Source organism: Coregonus clupeaformis, chromosome 23, assembly GCF_020615455.1.
Source record: "Coregonus clupeaformis isolate EN_2021a chromosome 23, ASM2061545v1, whole genome shotgun sequence".
In the NCBI taxonomy this organism is placed as follows: domain Eukaryota; kingdom Metazoa; phylum Chordata; class Actinopteri; order Salmoniformes; family Salmonidae; genus Coregonus; species Coregonus clupeaformis.
In genome coordinates this window covers 53917548-53943273 of record NC_059214.1, presented here as the reverse complement: position 1 = coordinate 53943273, position 25726 = coordinate 53917548, and the positions used below count along the sequence as shown (strand labels likewise).

The window sequence follows — 25726 nt, the reverse complement described above, 5'->3', positions numbered from 1 at the left end:
TGGAGTCTCCAAAAGTCTCCTTTTGTCTTTTGTCCTTCTCTTAGAATACCAGACTGCTTCATTTAACCCTTTCCTGCAGTCAATGACCAAAGCGTCCTCTTTGGCCTCATGGGTGGAATGTTATTAATATTCTTCACAAATATTTAAAAACAACAAAAATCCAGTGTTTCTATTTCAAACAGTTTTGTTATATTTCAGTCTTCTGTGATGTATATAAAGTGTAATATTGGGATGCTAACTCAAAATGTAATACATTTTAACTCTATATCCGATATGGTACAGGTGTCTTCTTTTTTTAAGCACATAACCATGTGTGTGAGGTGTATACTTTTGTTTCAAAGTAGATTTGTTTAAGACTACCAATAATCACTCTGTGTGACCCTGATTTAGCCCACTGCAGTAAAAGGGAAAGCTACAGAGAAAGAGACATACAGTCAGTGGGGGAAATGTTTTTAGTGAACCAGTAGTGTAGCCTAGTAATGGTGGGAATTGAATATATATATTTATTAGAGTATGAATAATTGAAACAGAATGTATCAACTTTCAGGAAAATCAACCAAAACATGACACTCCAACAGACAGTGATTTGAGAGACAAAGAAGACAAGTGGGTTTCCATTGTTGTTGGTTGAGGAGAAACTTGCCACTATGCAGCATGTCCTTGAGCATGAAGCTTTTAGCAAATCACCTTTCATAGTTGCTTACTGTGGCTATGCCTTACAAAAAATACACGTCAAACTTGCAGTTTCACATGTGAAATTGCTGTTTGCACATGTTGAGCTTAAACTCACATGTGAAACCATATTTTCACATTTATTAAATTTAGAGATCACATGTTAACACCAACTTTTCACATGTGAGGAAAAAAAACATGTTTTCACATCATGTGAATTGCAGTTGCACATGTGAAATTTGCGGTTTCACATGTTAAGAACTTTCACATGTGCAAATGTGGATATGCAGTTTCACATGAGAAAAACTTTCTCATGTGAAAATGTCACATTCACATATGGAATTGCATTTTCACAGGTAGAAATCACGTGAAAATCCCATTTGCAGTTTCACATATAAGAAACTAACTTTCACATGTGGTGGTGAAATAGTGTTATTCTCCTCACATGTGAAAAGGTGGTGTTAACATGTTGCAGTAGCAATGTTTCCACATATGGAATTGCTAATTCTGTAATGCCATTCTGTAAAAAGGTAACTTAGCCTACCTGAGTATAATAATTAAAGTGTGTTAAAAATAATAATCTCTAGTTTCTGAGCCATCCATTCGGAGTGTTACTACTGCAGTCGCACGTCTCTCTTCTTCATATGTGAGAAGCTAGCGCTCTGTGTCTCCTTATTTATAATGTATAACTTGTTACAATTAGCACTGTCAGAGCTAATCAGTTAACTCAAGTTCACTTTTTTGGGTGGGGCATTGTCTGAAAGCGTTCGAAATACACTGAAAACATCAGAAATACATAATCTATACAGCTTTAAACAACAATGTGATTTCAAAACAAGTTGACTTTGAGGTTAAAGAAATAAATATTTTGTTTATAAATTTACCAGATTTTGATAACCATTACCTTGGACAAAATCAAGATGTCAATATTCTTGTAATGCTTTTTGTATAAAAAATCAGAAATTACAGCTCAATTTGAGCAAATTATGAAGTTGCGATTAATCACAGCAAATCCTGTGATAAACTCGATTACATTTTTGAATCCTTTGACAGCCCTAGTTGACAAAAAAATGTGAAAATGCACATATGAAAGTGTAGTGGACATGAGTCAATTATGGTTGCTCATGGGCACGTGATCAGGTTGCCCCGCCTGCGACATTAAAATTAGTGTTGGCCCTCTTGGTCTAATGGTCAAGCTGTTGGCCTTTTTTGTGGGGGACCTGGGTTCTCAACCTGCCAGTTACAAAAACACGTGAATCTTAAGTGAAATGTTGAGAAACCATGTCTGAGTCATGTGAAAAATGCACGTGATACTTAACATGTGTACAATAACCATATGTCATGTGAAACTTTAAAATGTTGGTATTATTTTGTACAGTTTCAATTTTTCACGTGTTCTTTTCACTTCATTTGTTCATGTGTTTTTTTTGTAAGGGTGTGTGCTGTCTGTCTGTCTGTTTGTCTGTCTGTCTGTCTGTCTGTCTGTCTGGCACCACGGTGTAAAACATCAACTACAGCACAGTATATCAACAGGTGCCATCTTTTCATAAGAACAACCTAATGACCAACATCCCTTGCAATCTGTTAGTTATCTCTGTCAATCCAAGAACCCTCTATGTGATTGATCCCTAAGCTTTTAAAGCAGGAATCCGCAGGTCGTGGGCGACTCTATGCCTCGACCACTTCTTGTGTAGTACATGAGTTCAAAGTGAAAACACTACACAAGAAGTAGGGTGGCATAGGGTCACCCACGACCTGCGGATTCCTGCTTTAAATCAAATCAAACTAGAGAGCAGTAAATTATATGGGATTATAATGATCGTTCCATCAATCAAATCTCAGGACGTAGCTACCCACATGAGCAAGAGAGGATGAGGTAAATAAAACAAAAATGATCTACTTGAAAGTAATTGTCTCTTTTACGTGTCCATCGATTCTCTTGTGAAAAAGCATGACAGTAGTTTGCTTATCATGTGAAATATAATAGTACGTTTCAGACAAACTCCAGACCAGCCATTACATTTACAGATGCTATTTCGTTAGCTAGCTGGCCTCTGACATTCATCCTAGCTTTACTATCAACTTGCTAACTTTATCAGGCAGCACGAAAAATGCCCCTCTCAATTTCACTGCAAATAGATAAGCTAGCTAAAAGTAAACTGGTGACAACATGATCAAGCTTATGAATATGTAAAACTGTTTACAAAATGATGGCACATTAAAGGTAGTTGTGGTACTCAGCAACTTGAACCAGCACTGAAATTTGAGCAGTGAGGTTAATTTCTTCCCCCTCTCTGCTCTTTTCCTCAGGTTGAAGCACATCCCTAACACCCAGACAGATCTAAAGAACTTGGGAACCTCCCAGCCATCAGGAGAATCATCTTGTTCTTGGAGTTTATTCACAAGGTTAGATAGAAATAGATCCACACATGTTATTCTCTATCATGCAGAATTGTAGCTTTTAACTTGGGAAGCTCATTCAATAATACAGACGTGGGTGATTTATGTCCCAGGGGACTGAACTGTGTGCAATTTTTTTGTTCAATTTAGACCACAATTAGTTGAATGAGGTGTTAGAGAAGTGCTGGAACAAAAACCTGTTCACTCCTGTGTAAAGAACCTATGGCTGTCATGACTTCAATTGACTAAATACAGTTACCATTGTCTTTTGTTAATCTATGCAGGTTTGTCATATGATGAGCCTGGTGGACATGGATACAACCATACTCCATGGCAGGACATTTCCCTGCATCCAGCTTGAGGCCTACTACCAGCAGGAACATGGAGCACTCCATGTTAGTGTCAGTTAGTTATGCATATATATTTAAAAAAATATATATAGCTGATACTCCACTCATATGCAGAGTGGAGAAGCCCTATGCACCATAAACATGTTTACTCATGGAGTAACTCCCTGTCAGAGAGACTGATTAGACGGTTTTGCCGGAGGCCCTGGGCCAATGGGAGGTCAGGGATGAGGGCTTAGGGGTCAGAGGTAGTGAGAGCGAAGTTACAGACATGAAGATACAACTTGAACCACAGAGTAAGGCATCCATATGTCTGATTGGAAGGCACCCTTATAGTCAACAATGTACAGTTGAAGTCGGAAGTTGACATACACTTAGGTTGGAGTCATTAAAACTCATTTTTCAACCACTCCACAAATTTCTTGTTAACAAACTATAGTTTTGGCAAGTCGGTTAGGACATCTACTCTGTGCATGACACAAGTAACTTTTTCCAACAATTGTTTACAGACAGATTATTTCACTTATAATTCACTGTATAACAGTGGGTCAGAAGTTTACATACACTAAGTTGACGGTGCCTTTAAACAGCTTGGAAAATTCCAGAAAATGATATCATGGCTTTAGAAGCTTCTGATAGGGTAATTTACATAATTTGAGTCAATTGGAGGTGTACCTGTGGATGTATTTCAAGGCCTACCTTCAAACTCAGTGCCTCTTTGCTTGACATCATGGGAAAATCAAAAGAAATCAGCCAAGAAAAATAATTGTAGACCTCCACAAGTTTGGTTCATCCTTGGGAGCAATTTCCAAACGCCTGAAGGTACCACTTCCATCTGTACAAACAATAGTATGCAAGTATAAACACCATGGGACCACGCAGCCGTCATACCGCTCAGGAAGGAGACGCGTTCTTTCTCCTAGAGATGAACGTACTTTGGTGCGAAAAGTGCAAATCAATCCCAGAACAACAGCAAAGGACCTTGTGGAGATGCTGGAGGAAACAGGTACAAAAGTATCTATATCCACAGTAAAACGAGTCCTATATCGACATAACCTGAAAGGCCGCTCAGCAAGGAAGAAGCCACTGCTCCAAAACCGCCATAAAAAAGCCAGACTACGGTTTGCAACTGCACATGGGGACAAAGATCGTACTTTTTGGAGAAATGTTCTCTGGTCTGATTAAACAAAAGTAGAACTGTTTGGCCATAATGACCATCGTTATGTTTGGAGGAAAAACGGGGGGCTTGCAAGATGAAGAACACCATCCCAACCGTGAAGCACGGGGTGGCAACATCATGCTTTGGTGGTGCTTTGCTGCAGGAGGGACTGGTGCACTTCACAAAACAGATGTCATCATGAGGAAGGAAAATTATGTGGATATATTGAAGCAACATCTCAAGACATCAGTCAGGAAGTTAAAGTTTGGTCGCAAATGTGTCTTCCAAATGGACAATGACCCCAAGCATACTTCCAAAGTTGTGGCAAAAATGGCTTAAGGACAGCAAAGTCAAGGTATTGGAGTGGTCATCACAAAGCCCTGACCTCAATCCAATAGAACATTTGTGGGCAGAACTGAAAAAGCGTGTGCGAGCAAGGAGGCCTACAAACCTGACTCAGTTACACCAGCTCTGTCAGGAGGAATGGGCCAAAATTCACCCAACTTATTGTGGGAAGCTTGTGGAAGGCTACCCGAAACGTTTGACCCAAGTTAAACAATTTAAAGGCAATGCTACCAAATTCTAATGGAGTGTATGTAAACTTCTGACCCACTGGGAATGTGATGAAAGAAATAAAAGCTGAAATAAATCATTCTCTCTACTATTATTCTGACATTTCACATTCTTAAAATAAAGTGGTGATCCTAACTGACCTAAGACAGGGATTCTTTACTAGGATTAAATGTCAGGAATTGTGAAAAAACTGAGTTTAAATGTATTTGGCTAAGGTGTATGTAAACTTCCGACTTCAACTGTAAATGTTAACTCTCTTGCTCTTTCAAGAGCGTTCAGTACACTCTTAGAATTTTTTTTGCTATCTAGAACCTAAAAGGGTTCTTCAGCTGTCCCCATAGGAGAACCCTTTGAAGAACCCTTTTGGTTCCAGGTAGAACCCTTTTGGGTTCCATGTAGAATCCCTTTCCACAAAGGGTTCTACATGGAACCCAAAAGGGTTCTACTTGGAACCAAAAAAGGGTACTACCTGGAACCAAAAAGGATTATCCTATGGGGACAGCCGAATAACCAATTTTTCTAAGAGTGTACCTCTATCCATCTCTCTACAGGTGCTAGAGACAGAATATTCCAAGGACCTCCAGAGCCTTCCGACCAACTACTCTCCAGAGCACAGAAAAGTAACCTCCGCTGGTGGTAATATACTTTATTCACTATGTAAACCTTCACTATGGCTGTCTGTCTGTGTGATGACATATAGCATATTATCCAGGGCCACTGGCTGGATTGGATTCACTGTACTAACTCTAAAACTCATGCGACCTTCTCCCACTAAAAGTCTCCTAGACTTTTATAAAAACTAACGTGTCCATCATTCTGTTCCCAGGTGAGTCTTTTGGGCCATGGAACTCTAGAGCAGCACATTAAAAAAACTGTCACCATGTTGTCAGCTATTGACGGTTTCCTGAGTAAAGATCAAGGCTTTAAATGGTCAAATTTGGGCGATGGCCACCAAATGCAATAAAGTTTTGTATAAACTACTTGTTCATTTTTTAACAGGTTTACAAAACAATAACTGTTTCTTACCCTGTTCTAGTTGTACTAGCTACTATGGTAACTTAAACATCTGGCAACATGCAGACTTTATCCATCAAGACAACACTTAGAGCTTATGATTCTTAAGGGCTAAGATCAATGCAAGTCTCATATCCAGGGTGAATACATTTGTATTAATGTATAAAGGACATCACATAGGTGTGCCAACAAAAATATATATCCCAGACAAGACTGAAGAATAGGACAAATAGGCTGTGTTTAGATAGGCAGCTCAAGTCTGCTCTTTTTTTCACTAATTGGTCTTTTGACCAATCAGGTCAGCTCTGAAAAAGAGCTGATGTGAAAAGATCTGATGTGATTTGTCAGAAGACCAATTAGTGAAAAAAAGATTAGAAATAGGCTGCCTGTCTAAAGGCAGCCAGGGACAAGTGAATATAAGTCAGTTCTTGTGTTCGTAGAAGTTTGTATGAATTTGAGTGGTTACATACACTACATGTTAAATGGCTACGAGACAGAGATAAGGAGACTCTTGCTGTAATCAAAGGGAAGGTACCACTGAAGGCCCCAGTATTCAGGCAGGCAGCTTGAAGCAGATGTGTGTCACCATCCAAGCCCTTGTCACAGCATCCGGTGGCCCGATAGGGAGATGACAATAAATATATTATGTAAGTTTCACCACCAAAGCCATGTTAGCATTTACTGCACATGTTGCTGAACGATCTGACCATTTTGTTATAAATGGGCAATTCAAATACAATATCCAGTTCATATGCATTGACTCTAATACCTCTATGGTCCTGTGGTGGTATGGCAGCATGCTGCTTTCTAGTGATCTTACTTCCTCTCCACTTGAAATGCAATAACAACAAAAACATGAATAACAATAAGCCTAATCAATCAGTAACTTGGCTAACTAGGCTAATTAAACATTCATGTAAATGTTCACATCAGCCAAATTATACCCAACCAGCCTAATAGTCTATTTGCAGTGAAATTGGGAGGGGCATTTTTCTTGGCAACTTTTTCAGTCACCAATTAATCAATAAACCGGCAGTGGAATGAAGTAGTTTGACAAGTGTTCAAAAGTAAGTAACAAGTCTTTAAAATATAGCAAGCAAATATATAGAAACCTAGCAAACATTACCTACACTGCAGTGATGATGGTGGGAGTTAGCTAGCTAGCTAGCTTTCCACCATCAGTTTCAATTTAGCTAGCTATGTAGCTAGCTAACGGCATTCATAATCAAATAAAATCAAATAAAATGGTATTTGCCACATGCGCCGAATACAACAGGTGTAGACATTACAGTGAAATGCTTACTTACAAGCCCTTAACCAACAATGCAGAGTAAAACAAATTTAAAAAAGTGTTAAGCAAAAACAATAAAAGCAAATAACTAAAGAGCAGCAGTAAAATAAAATAACCATAGGGAGTCTATATACAGGGGGGTACCGGTGCAGAGTCAATGTGCGGGGGCACCGGCTAGTCGAGGTAATTGAGGTAATATGTACATGTGGGTAGAGTTAAAGTGACCATGCTTAAATAATAAACATAGTAGCAGCAGAGTAAAAAAGGGGGACGGGGTGGGGGTGGGGGGGCAGTACAAATTGTCCGGGTAGCCATGATTAGCTGTTCAGGAGTCTTATGGCTTGGGGGTAGAAGCTGTTGAGAAGCCTTCTGGACCTAGACTTGGCGCTCCGGTACCGCTTGCCATGCGGTAGCAGAGAGAACAGTCTATGACTAGGGTGGCTGGAGTCTTTGACAATTTTGAGGGCCTTCCTCTGACACCGCCTTGTATAGAGGTCTTGGATGGCAGGAAGCTTGGCCCCAGTGATGTACTGGGCCGTACGCACTACCCTCTGTAGTGCCTTGCGGTCGGAGGCCGAGCAGTTGCCATACCAGGCGGTGATGCAACCAGTCAGAATGCTCTCGATGGTGCAGCTGTATAACTTTTTCAGGATCTGAGGACCCATGCCAAATGTTTTCAGTCTCCTGAGGGGGAATAGGCTTTGTCATGCCCTCTTCACGACTGTCTTGGTGTGTTTGGACCATGATAGTTCGTTGGTGATGTGGACACCAAGGAACTTGAAGCTCTCAACCTGTTCCACTACAGCCCCGTCGATGAGAATGGAGACGTGCTCAGTCCTATGTTTTTTCTCCTTTGTCTTGATCACGTTGAGGGAGAGGTTGTTATCCTGGCACCACACGTTAACTGAGAACGCACCCCTGAGGGGCCCCCGTGTTGAGGATCAGCGTGGCAGATGTGTTGTTACCTACCCTTACCACCTGGGGGCGGCCCGTCAGGAAGTCCAGGATCCAGTTGCAGAGGGAGGTGTTTAGTCCCAGGATCCTTAGCTTAGTGATGAGCTTTGAGGGCACTATGGTGTTGAACGCTGAGCTGTAGTCAATTAATAGCATTCTCATGTAGGTGTTCCTCTTGTCCAGGTGGGAAAGGGCAGTGTGGAGTGCAATAGAGATTGCATCATCTGTGGATCTGTTGGGGTGGTATGCAAATTGGAGTGGGTCTAGGGTTTCTGGGATAATGGTGTTGATGTGAGCCATGACCAGCCTTTCAAAGCACTTCATGGCTACAGACGTGAGTGCTACGGGTCGGTAGTCATTTAGGCAGGTTATCTTAGTGTCCTTGGGCTCAGGGACTATGGTGGTCTGCTTGAAACATGTTGGTATTACAGACTCAGTCAGGGACATGTTGAAAATGTCAGTGAAGACACTTGCCAGTTGGTCAGCACATGCTCAGAGTACACGTCCTGGTAATCCGTCTGGCCCTGTGGCCTTGTGAATGTTGACCTGCTTAAAAGTCTTACTCACATCGGCTACAGAGAGCGTGATCACATAGTCATCCGAAACAGCTGGTGCTCTCATGCATGCTTCAGTGTTGCTTGCCTCGAAGCGAGCATAGAAGTGATTTAGCTCGTCTGGTAGGCTTGTGTCACTGGTCAGCTCGCGGCTGTGCTTCCCTTTGTAGTCTGTAATAGTTTTCAAGCCCTGCCACATCCGACGAGCGTCAGAGCCGGTGTAGTACGATTCAATCTTAGTCCTGTATTGACTCTTTGCCTGTTTGATGGTTCGTTGGAGGGCATAGCAGGATTTTTATAAGCGTCCGGGTTAGAGTCCCACTCCTTGAAAGCGGCAGCTCTAGCCTTTAGCTCAGTGCGGATGTTGGGGTATGTACGTACGGTCACTGTAGGGACGACGTCATCGATGCACTTATTGATGAAGGCAGTGACTGATGTGGCGTACTCCTCAATGCTATCTGAAGAATCCCGGAACATATTCCAGTCTGTGCTAGCAAAACAGTCCTGTACCTTAGCATCTGCGTCATCTGACCACTTTTTTATTAACCGAGTCACTGGTGCTTCCTGCTTTAGTTTTTGCTTATAAGCAGGAATCAGGAGGATAGAGTTATGGTCAGATTTGCCAAATGGAGGGCGAGGGAGAGCTTTGCATGCGTCTCTGTGTGTGGGGTAAAGGTGGTCTAGAGTTTTTTTTCCTCTGGTTGCACATTTAACATGCTGGTAGAAATTAGGTAGAGCGGATTTCAGTTTTTCAATCAGTAGGTTAACTAGCAAATATATTTGTTTTCACCTTGCATCTAAAGCTGCCTGATTAAGCTAGCTAGCCAGTTGATAGTAAAGCTAGGATGAATGTCAGAGGCCAGCTAGCTAACAAAATAGCATCTGTCAATGTAATGGCTGGTCTGGAGTTTGTCTGTAATGTACCATTATATTTCACATGATAAGCAACCTACTGTCATGCCTTTTCACAACAACAACAAAATCTATGAACACAGATAAAAGAGACGATTACTTTCAAGTAGATCGTCTTGGTTTTATTTACCTCATCCTCTCTTGCTAATGTGGGTAGCTACTTCCTGAGATTTGATTGATGGAACAATCCAGTCAATGGTTAGGCGGCTGTGGTTTTGGCAGAGGGAATTGATTGGTCAGGAGTAAAAGGTCCTGCCCCCAGAGCGCAAATCACATTTTTACTTGCGAATCTCTGTCTACAAACCTACAAAAGTTGACGAATCTCTTGCTAATGTGACAACAGTGACAGAACTCAGAGCACGCGCAGATTCAAAATATTAATCCTCGTAAAAATTCAAATAAATTATACTTGCAAATCTTCTTGAATGTATTCAAATGTCAAGTTACAGGTTTGCAACTGTTGTTAAATCTTTCACATATCATGATACAAGCTTGCGAAATTAAATTACACATTTGCGAATCGTACTTGCAACCACGAATCTCAATGAATGACCACGAAATTCAAAATACAAACTCCCGTAGTTCTGTCATCATTATAATCCCATAGAATTACACCCCATCTTTTTCTCATCAGTCAATCCATTGTTGAGTTGTGATTTGACATGGGTTAGTAGGTGGAGTTGATCCTAGAATGAATGGAGGAACAGACAAACACACACATACACACACTCACACACGTACACACACACATACACACAGGCACATTTAGCTTTTTTTGTGTTATTTCTTACATTAATTGCTACAAGCATTTCCCTGCACCTGCTTTAACATCTGCTAACCTTTGAATGCGACAAATAAACTTTGAATAAACTTTGATTTGACAAGGCTTGCATGCACAGACATGCACACACACACACACACACACACACACAATATCTGTCAGTGTGTCTAGGTAGGCAGTCCATTGAATACCTATCCGTCATGGTTAGTTACACGCCTGTCAGCTGCTCTCCCACTGCTCAGCAGTCTAGCCCTGACCCCTGACCTGGAAGCATTATATCTAAATCACATTACATGCCTTGTTTGCTTTAACTTACCTTCTAAAGCCAGCAGAGTGAGACATCTGTCTGTCTGTCTGTCAGTCCCTGTTAGGGTTAACCCCCAACACGGCAACCACAACAGCTTCATTAGCTGATCTCATTTACCATGTGTGTTGTGTGTGTATTGTGTGTGTGTATTGTGTGTGTGTGTATTGTGTGTATTGTGTGTGTGTGTGTGTGTGTGTGTGTGTGTGTGTGTGTGTGTGTGTGTGTGTGTGTGTGTGTGTGTGTGTGTGGGGGTGTAGGCGAATGGGTTTCTTTGAGTGCTGAGGAGGTGATTAAAAACCTGATCTAAAGACAATATCATGCAGAATACGACAACAAAAATAAGCTGGGATTCATTCTATTCAGTACTAATGAATGTGAGAGAGAAGCCTTCTGTTTGTTCATGTTTAGCCATTAAGTCTGGTGCCACGGCCTTGTTGCCTTTGTCAGCTGCAGATGTTCCCCACTGAAGGAGTGTCCTGCCTAGCAAATAACAACCTCATTAGCACAGCAGTGAGAGGTGTGTGTTCTTATGTGTGTGTGTGTGTCCTTGTGACAAGCGTCTCCATTCATACACTGAACATGTAATGCCAACACCCCAAAGAAAATGTAAATCTATAGCTTGTTTGAGGAAAGGGAGGAGAGGCAGAAATGGAGGGAGAGAGGGAGCTTGGGAGGTAGAGAGAGGGAAAGGCAGATTTAGAGGGAGATGGAGAATGAGGGAAGGAGAGAGAAAGGGAGAGGTGGAGGATACAGATAGGGAAGGAGGGATGGATGGAGATTGGCGTTTTGTTCCTATCTTACATTAAGGTCACTCAAGTTCCACTCAAAGCCCATATCCATCCAGTATTTATTTCCACTGTGTGGTGTGTGTGTGTATATGCAGTGGTGTAGTTGTGCCTGGAGAAGTGGGTATACTCTAATTTTGCCAGAAACTTCCCAAACGGCCCACCCAGCGAAGGAAAGGCGCCCTGTGTGAAACATTCTATGAGAAACAGTGACACTCTGAATGACTTAAGATGATAAATCCCATATTTGTCTTTCACAGTCAGGCCAACCCAAGCTGTACTGTGCAGTAGGCTAATAGTAGGCCTACTATTGGAACAGATAAATTAGGCTGTCAACTGAGTCAGAAATTAGCAGGTTTCAGATCTTTTAATTTTTTTATCAGGTTTTCGCTCTGTCAAACTTTTTTAGTAGAAAATCAACAAATTGGATGTTCCAAGTCCATAACAATGCTTAACCTCTATGGGATCGGTTTCCCATATACGAGACGGTTGAGCTAACGTGCGCTAATATGATTAGCATGACTGTTGTATGTAACAGAAAACTTTCCAGGACATAGACATGTTTTATATGTGCAGAAAGCTTAAATTCTTGTTAATCTAACTGCACTGTCCAATTTACAGTAGCTATTACAGTGAAATAATACCATGCTATTGTTTGAGCAAAAAATGTATAATGGCAACTGGTTTGATACATTCATCTCTAAATCTGCTAAATGGCATATTATTTATTTTTATTATTTAAGGTAAATAATGTACTTACATTCAGTAATAGTGCACTGATTTGTCATCCTAAGGGTCCCAGAGATAAAATGTAGCATAGCTTTGTTTGATAAAATCAATTTTTATATTCAAATGTAGGAACTGGGTTCTACAGTTTGAACTCCTGCTGTCACTGGCTCCACACCCACCCCGCCTGTCAAAAGGCTGATGTGGATGCGGTGTTGGAGTCAGGCGCAGGACACAGAAGCTTAGTCGATCCGACTTTAATAGTCACAGGAGCACAATACAAATCCAACGGGCCTCATAAACAGGATGCGAGCGAATACGCAAAACAGTGCGTAAAGTGCGAACAGCACTAACCATAAGAAAACAAATAACCTACACCAACAGACAGGCGTACAACGACACACAACTACAAACAAAACCAAAGGAAACTTATAGGTGACATAATCAATACGTGATATGGAACAGGTGCTCTAATCAGACAAAACCAAACAAACATAGATAACATCAAACGGTGGCAGCTAGTACTCCGGGGACGACGAACGCCGAAGCCTGCCCGAACAAGGAGGAGGAGCAGCCTCGGCGGAATTCGTGACAGTACCCCCCCCCCCCTTGACGCGCGGCTCCAGCCGTGCGCCGACCCCGGCCTCGGGGACGGCCAGGAGGACGTGGAGCAGGGCGCATAGGATGACTACGATGGAACTCAGTCAGGAGGGATGGATCTAGAATGTCCCTCCTAGGCACCCAGCACCGTTCCTCCGGACCGTACCCCTCCCACTCCACGAGATATTGTAGACCCCCCATCCGACGTCTCGAATCCACGATGGACCGGACTGAGTACGCCTCCGCCCCCTCGATGTCCAGTGGGGGCGGAGGGGTCTCTCTTATCTCACTCTCCTGGAGTGGACCAGCTACCACCGGCCTGAGGAGAGACACATGGAATGAGGGGTTAATGCGATAGTCATTAGGCAGTTGCAACCTGTAACACACCTCATTCAATCTCCTCAGGACTTTAAATGGCCCCACAAACCGCCGGCCAAGCTTCCGGCAGGGCAGGCGAAGGGGCAGGTTTCGAGTCGAGAGCCAGACTCGATCTCCAGGGGCGTAGACTGGACCGTCACTGCGGTGGAGGTCGGCGCTCGCCTTCTGCCTGTGGATGGCCCGCTGCAGATGTACGTGGGCAGCGTTCCACGTTTCCTCCGAGCGCTGAAACCACTCATCCACCGCAGGAGCCTCGATCTGGCTCTGATGCCATGGTGCCAGAACCGGCTGATAACCTAACACACACTGAAAAGGGGTCAGGTTAGTTGAGGAGTGGCGGAGAGAGTTCTGAGCCGTCTCTGCCCAGGGGATATACCCCGACCACTCCTCCGGCCGGCCCTGTCAATAGGATCTCAGAAACCGACCCACATCCTGGTTCACTCTCTCCACCTGCCCATTACTCTCAGGGTGGTAACCCGAGGTAAGGCTAACCGAGACCCCCAAGCGTTCCATGAACGCCCTCCAGACTCTAGAGGTGAATTGGGGACCCCGATCAGACACTATATCCTCGGGAACCCCGTAGTGCCGGAAGACGTGGATGAACAAAGCCTCAGCGGTCTGTAGGGCAGTAGGGAGACCCGGCATTGGAATGAGACGACAGGCCTTAGAGAACCAATCCACAACGACCAGAATAGTGGTATTCCCCTAAGAGGGGGGAAGGTCCGTGACAAAGTCCACCGAGAGGTGAGACGACGGCCGTTGTGGAACGGGCAGAGGTTGTAACTTCCCCCTGGGCAGGTGTCTAGGCGCCTTACACTGAGCGCACACCGAGCAGGAGGAGACATAAACCCTCACATCCCTAGCCAATGTTGGCCACCAGTACTTAACACTAAGGCAGTGCACTGTCCGGCCAATACCTGGATGTCCAGAGGAGGGTGACGTATGAGCCCAATAGATGAGACGATCACGGACCTCGAGCGGCACGTACGTCCGACCCACTGGACACTCTGGGGGAGTAGGGTCGGTGCGTAACGCCCGCTCAATTTCCGCATCGACCTCCCATACCACCGGTGCCACCAGACAAGACTCCGGCAGTATGGGAGTGGGCTCAATGGACCTCTCCTCTGTGTCATACCGCCGGGACAGGGCGTCTGCCTTACCGTTCTGGGACCCTGGGATGTAAGTGATCTTAAAAACGAACCGGGTCAGGAACATGTTCCACCTAGCCTGACGAGGGTTCAATCTCCTCGCTGCCCGGATGTACTCCAGGTTGCGATGGTCAGTCAGAATGAGAAAAGGGTGTTGAGCCCCCTCAAGCCAATGCCTCCACACCTTAAGGGCTTGAACCACGGCTAACAGCTCCCTGTCCCCTACGTCATAATTACGCTCCGCCGGGCTGAGCTTCTTAGAATAAAAAGCGCAGGGACGGAGCTTAGGAGGCGTGCCGGAGCGCTGCGATAGTACTGCCCCAATACCGGCCTCTGACGCGTCCACCTCTACCTGAACGCTAAAGTGGGGTCCGGGTGCGCCAGCACCGGAGCCGAAGTGAACAGGTCCTTCAGTTTACGAAACGCCCTGTCCGCTTCAGCCGACCACTGCAAACGCACCGGGCCCCCCTTCAGCAGGGAAGTAATGGGAGCTGCTACCTGTCCAAAACCCCAGATAAACCTCCGGTAGTAATTGGCAAAACCCAAAAACTGCTGCACCTCTTTAACAGTGGTTGGGGTTTGCCAGTTACGCACGGCTGACACCCGGTCAATCTCCATCTTCACCCCTGACGCGGACAACCGATGACCCAAGAAGGAGATGGACTCCTGGAAAAACAGACATTTCTCTGCCTTGACATACAAGTCATGCTCCAACAGCCTACCCAACACTCGGCGCACCAGGGCTACATGCTCGGCTCGTGTAGCAGAGTACACTAGGATGTCGTCAATGTACACTACCACTCCCTGCTCATGCAGGTCCCGGAAGATCTCGTCCACAAATGATTGGAAGACTGAAGGAGCATTCATTAACCCGTATGGCATGACAAGATACTCATAATGACCTGAGGTGGTACTAAATGCCGTCTTCCATTCATCCCCCTCCCTAATGCGCACCAAGTTATAAGCGCTCCTGAGATCCAGTTTTGTGAAGAAACGCGCTCCGCGTAATGATTCAGTCATACTCGCAATCAGAGGTAGAGGGTAACTGTATTTCACAGTAATCTGATTGAGACTACGATAATCAATACACGGGCGCAAACCTCCGTCCTTCTTCTTCACAAAAAAGAAACTCGAGGACGCAGGGGAAGTGGAGGGCCGTATGTATCCCTGTCTCAGGGACTCCGCTATGTATGTTTCCATAGCCGCCGTCTCCTCTTGTCTGGAGGTTTATTGCACAATCTCCCTGTCTATGAGGTGGCAATCGCGTCGCCCTCGTCTTGCTGAACACGAGTGCCAAATCCTCATACTCAGGGGGAATGTGCATTGCGGGCACTTGGTTCGGACTCTCCACTGTGGTCGCCCCAACGGAAACACCTAAACATCGCCCAACACACTGGCCAGACCATTCCTTGAGAGCCCTCTGTTGCCACGAAATGGTGGGGTCATGGGTGATTAACCAAGGAAGCCCCAGCACCACGGGATACGCAGGAGAGTCAATGAGGTACAACTGAATAATCTCCTCATGACCCCCCTGCGTCTTCATCTTTAGTGGCGCTGTGACCTCCCTAATCAACCCAGATCCCAACGGGCGGCTATCTAGGGCATGGACAGGAAAGGGTGCATCAACGGGCAGGAGGGGAATCCCTAACTTAGAACAACATTTCCGATCAATAAAATTCCCAGCTGCGCCTGAATCGACTAGCGCCTTATGCTGGGAATGAATTGCAACCTGAGGAAATACCACAGGTATACACAAGTGAACAACAGAGAGCTCTGGGTGAGTGGGGCGCCTACTCACCTGAAATGACTCCCCAGTGCGCGACCTGTTGCCTCGATTCCTCGGAGACCCTCCCCAGCACCTAGCCGCAGTGTGTCCTCCACGGCCACAGCTGGTGCAGGGGACAGCCCCCCTCGGGTTCTCTCTCCTACTCTCTCTTGCGCCAGCACCCCCGAGCTCCATCGGGCTCGGCTCGGAGGTGCTGGGGGATGGAATGGACGGCCCCATCTCGGGACGTCCGCGGGTGGCCAGCAGGGTATCCAGACGGATGGACATGTCCACTAGCTGGTCGAAGGACCGATTGGTGTCCCTGCAGGCCAGCTCTCGACGAACGTCCTCACGCAGGCTACACCGATAGTGATCGATGAGGGCCCTCTCATTCCACCCCGCATCCGCCGCTAGCGCCCTGACACCCGGCTGCGGTGCCATCTTACGCCCTCGGGAGCGAGAGCCGAATCCCACTGGATTCCGGAGCTGGTCTGGTGGGGCTGGCCGATGGTGGTGGTAATGTAGGAGGAGGTGTGGGCACGCCTCCCCTCTCCCATCGGCGCAGGGTGTTCATTACCTCCTGCATGGCGGAGCCGAGTTGCTGGATCATGGCGTCCTGGCAGCTGACCCGATCCTCCAGCGACTCGGTCGCCGCCGCTGCTCCTGCTGACTCCATGTATGGTGTGTCGTTCTGTCAACAGGCTGATGTGGATGCGGTGTTGGAGTCAGGCGCAGGACACAGAAGCTTAGTCGATCCGACTTTAATAGTCACAGGAGCACAATACAAATCCAACGGGCCTCATAAACAGGAGGCGAGCGAATACGCAAAACAGTGCGTAAAGTGCGAACAGCACTTACCATAAGAAAACAAATAACCTACACCAACAGACAGGCGTACAACGACACACAACTACAAACAAAACCAAAGGAAACTTATAGGTGACATAATCAATACGTGATATGGAACAGGTGCTCTAATCAGACAAAACCAAACAAACATAGATAACATCAAACGGTGGCAGCTAGTACTCCGGGGACGACGAACGCCGAAGCCTGCCCGAACAAGGAGGAGGAGCAGCCTCGGCGGAATTCGTGACACCGCCCGGCCATCTAGATGTGTGAAAGTTAGTGTATAAGCTAATGATCCATCATGTACAGTGGGGGAAAAAAATATTTAGTCAGCCACCAATTGTGCAAGTTCTCCCACTTAAAAAGATGAGAGAGGCCTGTAATTTTCATCATAGGTACACGTCAACTATGACAGACAAAATGAGGAAAAAAAATCCAGAAAATCACATTGTAGGATTTTTTATGAATTTATTTGCAAATTATGGTGGAAAATAAGTATTTGGTCAATAACAAAAGTTTCTCAATACTTTGTTATATACCCTTTGTTGGCAATGACACAGGTCAAACGTTTTCTGTAAGTCTTCACAAGGTTTTCACACACTGTTGCTGGTATTTTGGCCCATTCCTCCATGCAGATCTCCTCTAGAGCAGTGATGTTTTGGGGCTGTCGCTGGGCAACACAGACTTTCAACTCCCTCCAAAGATTTTCTATGGGGTTGAGATCTGGAGACTGGCTAGGCCACTCCAGGACCTTGAAATGCTTCTTACAAAGCCACTCCTTCGTTGCCCGGGCGGTGTGTTTGGGATCATTGTCATGCTGAAAGACCCAGCCACGTTTCATCTTCAATGCCCTTGCTGATGGAAGGAGGTTTTCACTCAAAATCTCACGATACATGGCCCCATTCATTCTTTCCTTTACACGGATCAGTCGTCCTGGTCCCTTTGCAGAAAAACAGCCCCAAAGCATGATGTTTCCACCCCCATGCTTCACAGTAGGTATGGTGTTCTTTGGATGCAACTCAGCATTCTTTGTCCTCCAAACACGACGAGTTAAGTTTTTACCAAAAAGTTCTATTTTGGTTTCATCTGACCATATGACATTCTCCCAATCCTCTTCTGGATCATCCAAATGCACTCTAGCAAACTTCAGACGGGCCTGGACATGTACTGGCTTAAGCAGGGGGACACGTCTTGCACTGCAGGTTTTGAGTCCCTGGCGGCGTAGTGTGTTACTGATGGTAGGCTTTGTTACTTTGGTCCCAGCTCTCTGCAGATCATTCACTAGGTCCCCCCTTGTGGTTCTGGGATTTTTGCTCACCGTTCTTGTGATCATTTTGACCCCACAGGGTGAGATCTTGCGTGGAGCCCCAGATCGAGGGAGATTATCAGTGGTCTTGTATGTCTTCCATTTCCTAATAATTGCTCCCACAGTTGATTTCTTCAAACCAAGCTGCTTACCTATTGCAGATTCAGTCTTCCCAGCCTGGTGCAGGTCTACAATTTTGTTTCTGGTGTCCTTTGACAGCTCTTTGGTCTTGGCCATAGTGGAGTTTGGAGTGTGACTGTTTGAGGTTGTGGACAGGTGTATTTTATACTGATAACAAGTTCAAACAGGTGCCATTAATACAGGTAACGAGTGGAGGACAGAGGAGCCTCTTAAAGGAGAAGTTACAGGTCTGTGAGAGTCAGAAATCTTGCTTGTTTTTAGGTGACCAAATACTTATTTTCCACCATGATTTGCAAATAAATTCATTAAAAATCCTATAATGTGATTTTCTGGAGAAAGAAAATCTCAATTTGTCTGTCATAGTTGACGTGTACCTATGATGAAAATTACAGTCCTCTCTCATCTTTTTAAGTGGGAGAACTTGCACAATTGGTGGCTGACTAAAAACTTTTTTCCCCCACTGTATATATGTTTGAACCCCAGGAAGAGTAGCTTCTGCCTTGGCAGCAGCTAATGGGGATCCCTAATAAATGCAAATACAAATGTATGACATTCTTGGGAGTGTGTAAACTTACATTTTGTATTTCCATATCATTTTTGTATGTTCTCTATAGTTATGTAATTTAAAATGTATCAATTGACCAATTCGGCACATTTGTGCAGACTTGATATAAAATAGTCCAGTATTGCAATGCTTCACTGGATCAATCTGAAACTTTGCACACACACTGCTGCCATATAGTGGCCAAAATCCTGCGCCTAAACTTCAATATTATATTGTGGCCTTTCTCTTGCATTTCAAAGATGATGGAATAAATAAAATTATAGAAAACGCATGTTTTTTTTTTTTACTATCTTTTACCAGATCTAATGTGTTAAATTCTCCTACATTCATTTCACATTTCCACAAACATCAAAGTGTTTGCTTTCAAATGGTATCAAGAATATGCCTATCCTTGCTTCAGGTCCTGAGCTACAGGCAGTTCGATTTGGGTATGTCATTTTAGGCAAAAATTGAAAAAAAAGGGTCAGATCCTAGGTTAAACCACATCAGGAGACCACTTTTGAGGTCTGGAAAAATCTAAGAAATGTTGATTATTTTGTGTAGTTACCCTTTAATTTAAGTATGCAGGCACCTAGCACTGTTGTTTGGTTATCAGTGTTTCTGTAGCAGGAGATGGAGTTTGCAAAACAAACGGCCACTGGATTGATGCAAATAATCATGATATCATTCTGCCAGGTAGACATAGAGTACTTTGTAGCTAGTTAACATTTAATTGACAAGGTTTTTGGGAAAGCCTTTCCATCTACCAGAAGACGGTTAGGTCTATCATTAGCATCACTATATTTTTGCTGTTCCTTAATTGTTTGAAACCTGGACGTTTTACTTCATATGAGGCATGTCTTGCCTTGCTTCTCAGTAGCCTATAGCCAAAATCTCACCATAGAAATGGGGAGGCAATTATTTTATAAAGAATTCCTCACATGCGTTCTCCTGTTCTATTGTTTTTCTTTTAACTTTCTTTCGTTGTCTAGCAGCCAAAAGCATTATCATAGTCATATTAGCAACTCATGATAGTTGTTGCATCTTTAGATCTCCCCTCTTTCAAAATTTCGAACAGATATTTCTATCTCTGTCCATGAAATCGCTTGCATGTGCAGTGTGCGTTTTAGAATAGTGTTTGTTTTTTCCCACAAATTGCATTTTGGAACATTCGTGCATAGTCCTCCGCCGTGTGCACTTTGCTGCACCTAAAATGTGAAGAAATAATTAATCAACATTTTGAGCTAAACATTCTGATCTGTTCCATCAACCTTATTAATTGAAACAGTGTATACCTCCACTAGACCACTACGCTACTTTGATATGCATCGTGGGGAATAAGAAGTGAGTATACACTCCACTACACCACTGTGTATGTATATGTGTGTGTGTGTGTGTGTGTGTGTGCATGCACATGCGTATGCTTGGTTGTGTATGAGTGCATGTCTGTGAGTGTACCTTTTGTCACACCCTGATCTGTTTCACCTGTCTTTGTGATTGTCTCCACCCCACTCCAGGTGTCGCCCATCTTCCCCATTATCCCCAGTGTATTTATACCTGTGGTCTCTGTTTGCCTGTTACTAGTTGCATTTTGCCCTTGCTCCTATCTTTTTCAACTTCCTGTTTTCTAGTTTTCCTGGTTTTGACCATTCTGCCTGCCCTGAGCCTGCCTGCCGTTCTGTACCTTGTTACACCACCCTGGATTATTAACCTCTGCCTACCCTGAGACTGCCTGCCGTTCTGTACCTTTTGGACTCTGATCTGGATTACTGACCTCTGCCTGCCCTTGACCTGTCGTTTGCCTACCCCCTGTTTTTGTAATAAACTTTTGTTACTTCGACACTGTCTGCATCTGGGTCTTCTCCTGAAACGTGATACCTTTGTATGATACATGAGATCAAATGCTTAGCCAACTGCGTTTGCTATTGGTGCCCTTTATTGGTGTCCCTGGAATTTTATGCAATAGAATTCTGGCTTCAGTTAACTGCCACACATAGAAGGTTTCAGAGCACTTATATCCTTGTCAGCCATGTTATTTACCATTGGCTTGGATTTCTTCACCATGGAGGTATTCGGCCAGAGAATAGCTACCTGTCTAGCTGTTTCTCTGGTCATGAAACATCCCTGAGCCTGCAGAAGGACACCGGTGGAGAGAGTTAAGACGCCACAAGAGCTCAAACTAATAAAATACTGCAATTAGAGAAGGAAGTTGAAGATGAGGAAGAGGAACATGAGGAAGAGGAATATGAGAAAGAGTGGAGGAGGAGAAGGAAGTGTGGGGAAGGAGTAGTGGAGGAGGAGATAGAAGAGGAGTAAGGAGATGAGTCAGAAGAGCAGTTATGTATTGACACACCAGACCAGACCAGGGTGGTAGACCCTGAGAGAGGGTCAGAGATAGATGGATAGATAGATGGATGGAAGGCTCTGCTGTAAAATGGCTTCTTTGTATGTCTGCTCTAAAACTAATTAGCTAGGAGATACTCGACCCCTGCCTACCAGCCTAGCCCCTGTCTGTGGCTCTGTGTGTGTCTCTCAGTCTCTTTTTCTATTTCTCACTCTCCCCCCCCCCACTCACACACCATACACACACCTATACACACAGCCGTTAGCTCTCTCCTTTGTGGCATTCTCAGCCCAAGGACGCGTGCTATTCAGACTGCAGCCCTCTCAGAGCCCACGTCCAAACTGCTACTGCTGCTCCTGATGCCTTCAATTAGCGTTTAACTCATGAGAGGCAGCCACTCGGTGTTTCTCTGCACACACACACACACACAAACACACACACACACAAACACACACACAGAGACATGTGCTGATGAGATTTTTTTTCCTGTGCCTCTGACTCACAATAGACAGGGACCAGGGCTGGGCAGATCTCAAGATAATAGGGAGGCCTTCCTTCCAGCATTGAATCTCCTCTCTCTTCTCTCTCTCCTCTCTCTCCTCTCTCTCTCTCACTCTCTCTCTCCTCACTCTCCTCCCTCTTCTCTCTCTCCTCTCTCCTCTCTCTCCTCACTCTCCTCTCTCTTCTCTCTCTCCTCACTCTCCTCTCTCTTCTCTCTCTCCTCTCTCTCCTCACTCTTCTCTCTCCTCACTCTCCTCTCTCTCCTCTCTCTCCTCACTCTTCTCTCTCTCCTCTCTCTCCTCTCTCTCCTCACTCTCCTCTCTCTCCTCACTCTCCTCAATCTCCTCTCTCTCCTCACTCTCCTCTCTCTCCTCTCTCCTCGCTCTCCTCACTCTCCTCTCTCTCCTCACTCTCCTCTCTCTCCTCACTCTCCTCACTCTCCTCTCTCTCCTCTCTCTCCTCGCGCTCCTCACTCTTCTCTCTCTCCTCTCTCTCCTCTCTCTCCTCTCTCTCCTCTCTCTCCTCACTCTTCTCTCTCTCCTCTCTCTCCTCTCTCTCCTCGCTCCTCTCTCTCTCCTCTCTCTCCTCTCTCTCCCCACTCTCCTCTCTCTCCTCTCTCTCCTCTCTCTCCTCACTCTTCTCTCTCTCCTCTCTCTCCTCGCTCCTCTCTCTCTCCTCTCTCTCCTCTCTCTCCTCTCTCTCCTCTCTCTCCTCACTCTCCTCTCTCTCCTCTCTCTCCTCTCTCATCGCTCCTCTCTCTCTCCTCTCTCTCCTCTCTCTCCTCGCTCCTCTCTCTCTCCTCTCTCTCTCCTATATCTCCTCGCTCCTCTCTCTCCTCTCTCTCCTTGCTCTCCTCACTCTTCTCTCTCTCCTCTCTCTCCTCGCTCCTCTCTCTCCTCTCTCTCCTCGCTTCTCTGTCTCCTCTGTCTCCTCACTCTCCTCTCTCTCCTCTCTCTCCTCTCTCCTCTCTCTCTCTCCTCGCTCTCCTCACTCTCCCCTCGCTCCTCTCTCTCCCCTCGCTCCTCTCTCTCCTCACTCTTCTCTCTCTCCTCACTCTCCTCTCTCTCCTCTCTCTCTCCTCACTCTCCTCTCTCTCCTCTCTCTCCTCTTTCCTCACTCTCCCCTCTATCCTCTTTCCTCACTCTCCCCTCGCTCCTCTCTCTCCTCACTCCTCACTCTCCTCTCTCTCCTCACTCTCCTCTCTCCTCTATCTCCTCACTCTCCTCTCTCTCCTCACTCTCCTCTCTCTCCTCACTCTCCTCTTTCTCCTCTCTCTCCTCCACCCCTTAACCTCTGCTGTATTCACTTGGTTTGTTTGTGTTCCCTGTCACTCACTGTTATACACTATATTATACACTATACTATACACTATATTATACACTATATACACTGTTGCTCCCTACCAGAATTATTCTCAGTGTATTAAGTGGAAGACTAGGCAAGAACAAGAGTTCTATATGACAGCTGAAGGCAGTGCAAGTTGGGTTACAGAGAAAGTTAGACATGCATGCATGGAGTCAGAGTTATTGTTCAAATGGTTTCTCAAAGAGGTTGCCGAGTCAGAGGTAGAAGGCATATCTTACCTCTGCTCTAGACTAACTATCGAGCTCATGAACATATAGCTGACACACACACCCCTCCCTCCCTCTCTCCAAGGCTCTCGGTCAACCTTCTCTCCTGCCAGGCCTGGAGCTATACAGCTGATTTATTCAAAGGGACGCGGCGTTCATTCAATTTTCTCCATATTCATAAGCGTCCGTTCGTTTCGTTTCTCACCCCCGCTCTCATTTCCCCTTTCAGCTCTTAATTAAAGGTACAGGGACGAGCCAGGCCTTTCATCATAGGGCTAGGGGAGGAGGGGGGAGGAGGTGGTAAGGAGGAAGAGATGGGGGAGCGGTAGGTTTACTCAGAACACCACTCTGTATGTATTAGCCCCCGTACCCCACCCACCACCACCACCACCAACCCTCCAACCTCTAAAGACCAGGGGTTGGTAGCCTCCACACTCACTCAGCCCCCCCACCCTCCCCCCTTCAACCTCCTTCTCCCCCTCTCTCTTCCTCCACCCACGGCACCTGGCGAAAATGATTCATTAATTCAAATAGCAGCGTTTTTGAAAAGCAGCAGTTCAAAGGCATCGGCAGGGAAGAGAGGAGAGGGAGGAGACGGACAAGAGGAGAAGAGAGGAAACGGGAGAGGAGAGGAAGCGGGGGAGTGGAGGGGTGAATGGACAGGAGAGAGCAGAGGAGGAGGGGGAAAGGAGAGGTGAATGGACAGGAGAGGTGACAGGAGAGAGCAGAGGAGGAAGGGGAAAGGAGAGGTGAATGGACAGGAGAGGTGACAGGAGAGAGCAGAGGAGGAGGGGGAAAGGAGAGGTGAATGGACAGGAGAGGGGACAGGAGAGAGCAGAGGAAGAGGGGGAAAGGTAAGCGGAGAAGGGGCAGGGAAGGCAGAGTGAACGTAGTTGAAAGAGCAGAGTGCACTTGAGGGTTCACCACGACAGATCAAGCCGTTTCCAACTTGAAAGAGTAGGTGGTGGGGGTTGTGATCTAGCTATGATTGAATTTGGATGGTGTGATTCTATTTCAACTCTGGTCAGCCCAGGCTACAAACTCATCCTTGTAATGTAATCATTGCTTGATTTACTTTATCAAGTTGATCAATTGTATTCATATTTAGTATAGTCTATGTAGCATGTTGTATAATCCAGTATGGTCCAAATTCCAAACACCTGCAAACTCTTGCTCCACCTCACAGTTACATACTTCTTTAAATTTCCAATTAATTTAGCAAATCGAACTTTAATTTTCATGACAGGAAACAGCTGTTCGATCATCCTGTTGTTCAAGCCCATGAGTGTCTCACCATCGATGAGGTGGTCTGTTGAGTAAAGTTGAGAAAGTTTTATTAGATATGAGATATTAATAGCAGTAGTTATTTTACAGGATTATATATTGCATTGGAGTCAAGACTGGAGCCAAGTCTACAGACCAAGACCCATCCTCTTGCTCCACCTTTAGGTCACATGACTGTCCCTGTCAGGCCCATGCAAACATAGCTAGCTGAATGTTACATCTGGCTGGAGAGGAAGTGGTTAATAATACATGTTGCGGAGCAGGCAGATGATCTAGTTAATTATACATGGCAGGACAAGCCTGGAGCCTTAGCCTCTATTAGACAGGAGCACAGTGTGACTGACCTGACCAAGCACTGTCCATACCTATTATACAGTACAGATAGAGAGAGAGGTAGAGAGAGAGGTAGTGTGTGTGTGTGTGTGTGTGTGTGTGTGTGTGTGTGTGTGTGTGTGTGTGTGTGTGTGTGTGTGTGTGTGTCTGTGTCTGTGTCTGTGACATGTATTGCATATTTCAAATGCCCTTATTGGTTTAGGCCTCCTATGATGATGAAGATGATGATGATGTAAGCTGCCCCACTGTCTGAATGACTGTCCGACTCAGGTGTTTTTTCAGGAACGTTTTCTGCCTCATTTGAGGGTGTTCCTCGGAATACCGTCTCTGGGAACTAAACCAGGAAAATGACCCTGAAATATATATATATTTTTTTACATTTTTTCATATTATCTATCTATCTATCTATCTGCAAACATGCACCCCCGCTCCTGTTTATCTCCCTCTTCCCCCCCAAATAAATGGGGGCCGGTTTAGGGGAGGGGTG

The 25726-nt window shown here is 45.3% G+C and overlaps 1 long non-coding RNA gene across 1 annotated transcript in view; it reads left to right on the top strand.

Moving 5' to 3' along the window:
- LOC121554022 overlaps positions 1-25726 on the top strand; it is a 124420-nt gene that overhangs the window by 58065 nt on the left and 40629 nt on the right. Inside the window, exons 3-5 of the long non-coding RNA XR_005997611.1 lie at positions 2983-3078; positions 3357-3467; positions 5703-5787. This is a non-coding gene — a long non-coding RNA (uncharacterized LOC121554022). The remainder of the gene's footprint in view (positions 1-2982; positions 3079-3356; positions 3468-5702; positions 5788-25726) is intronic.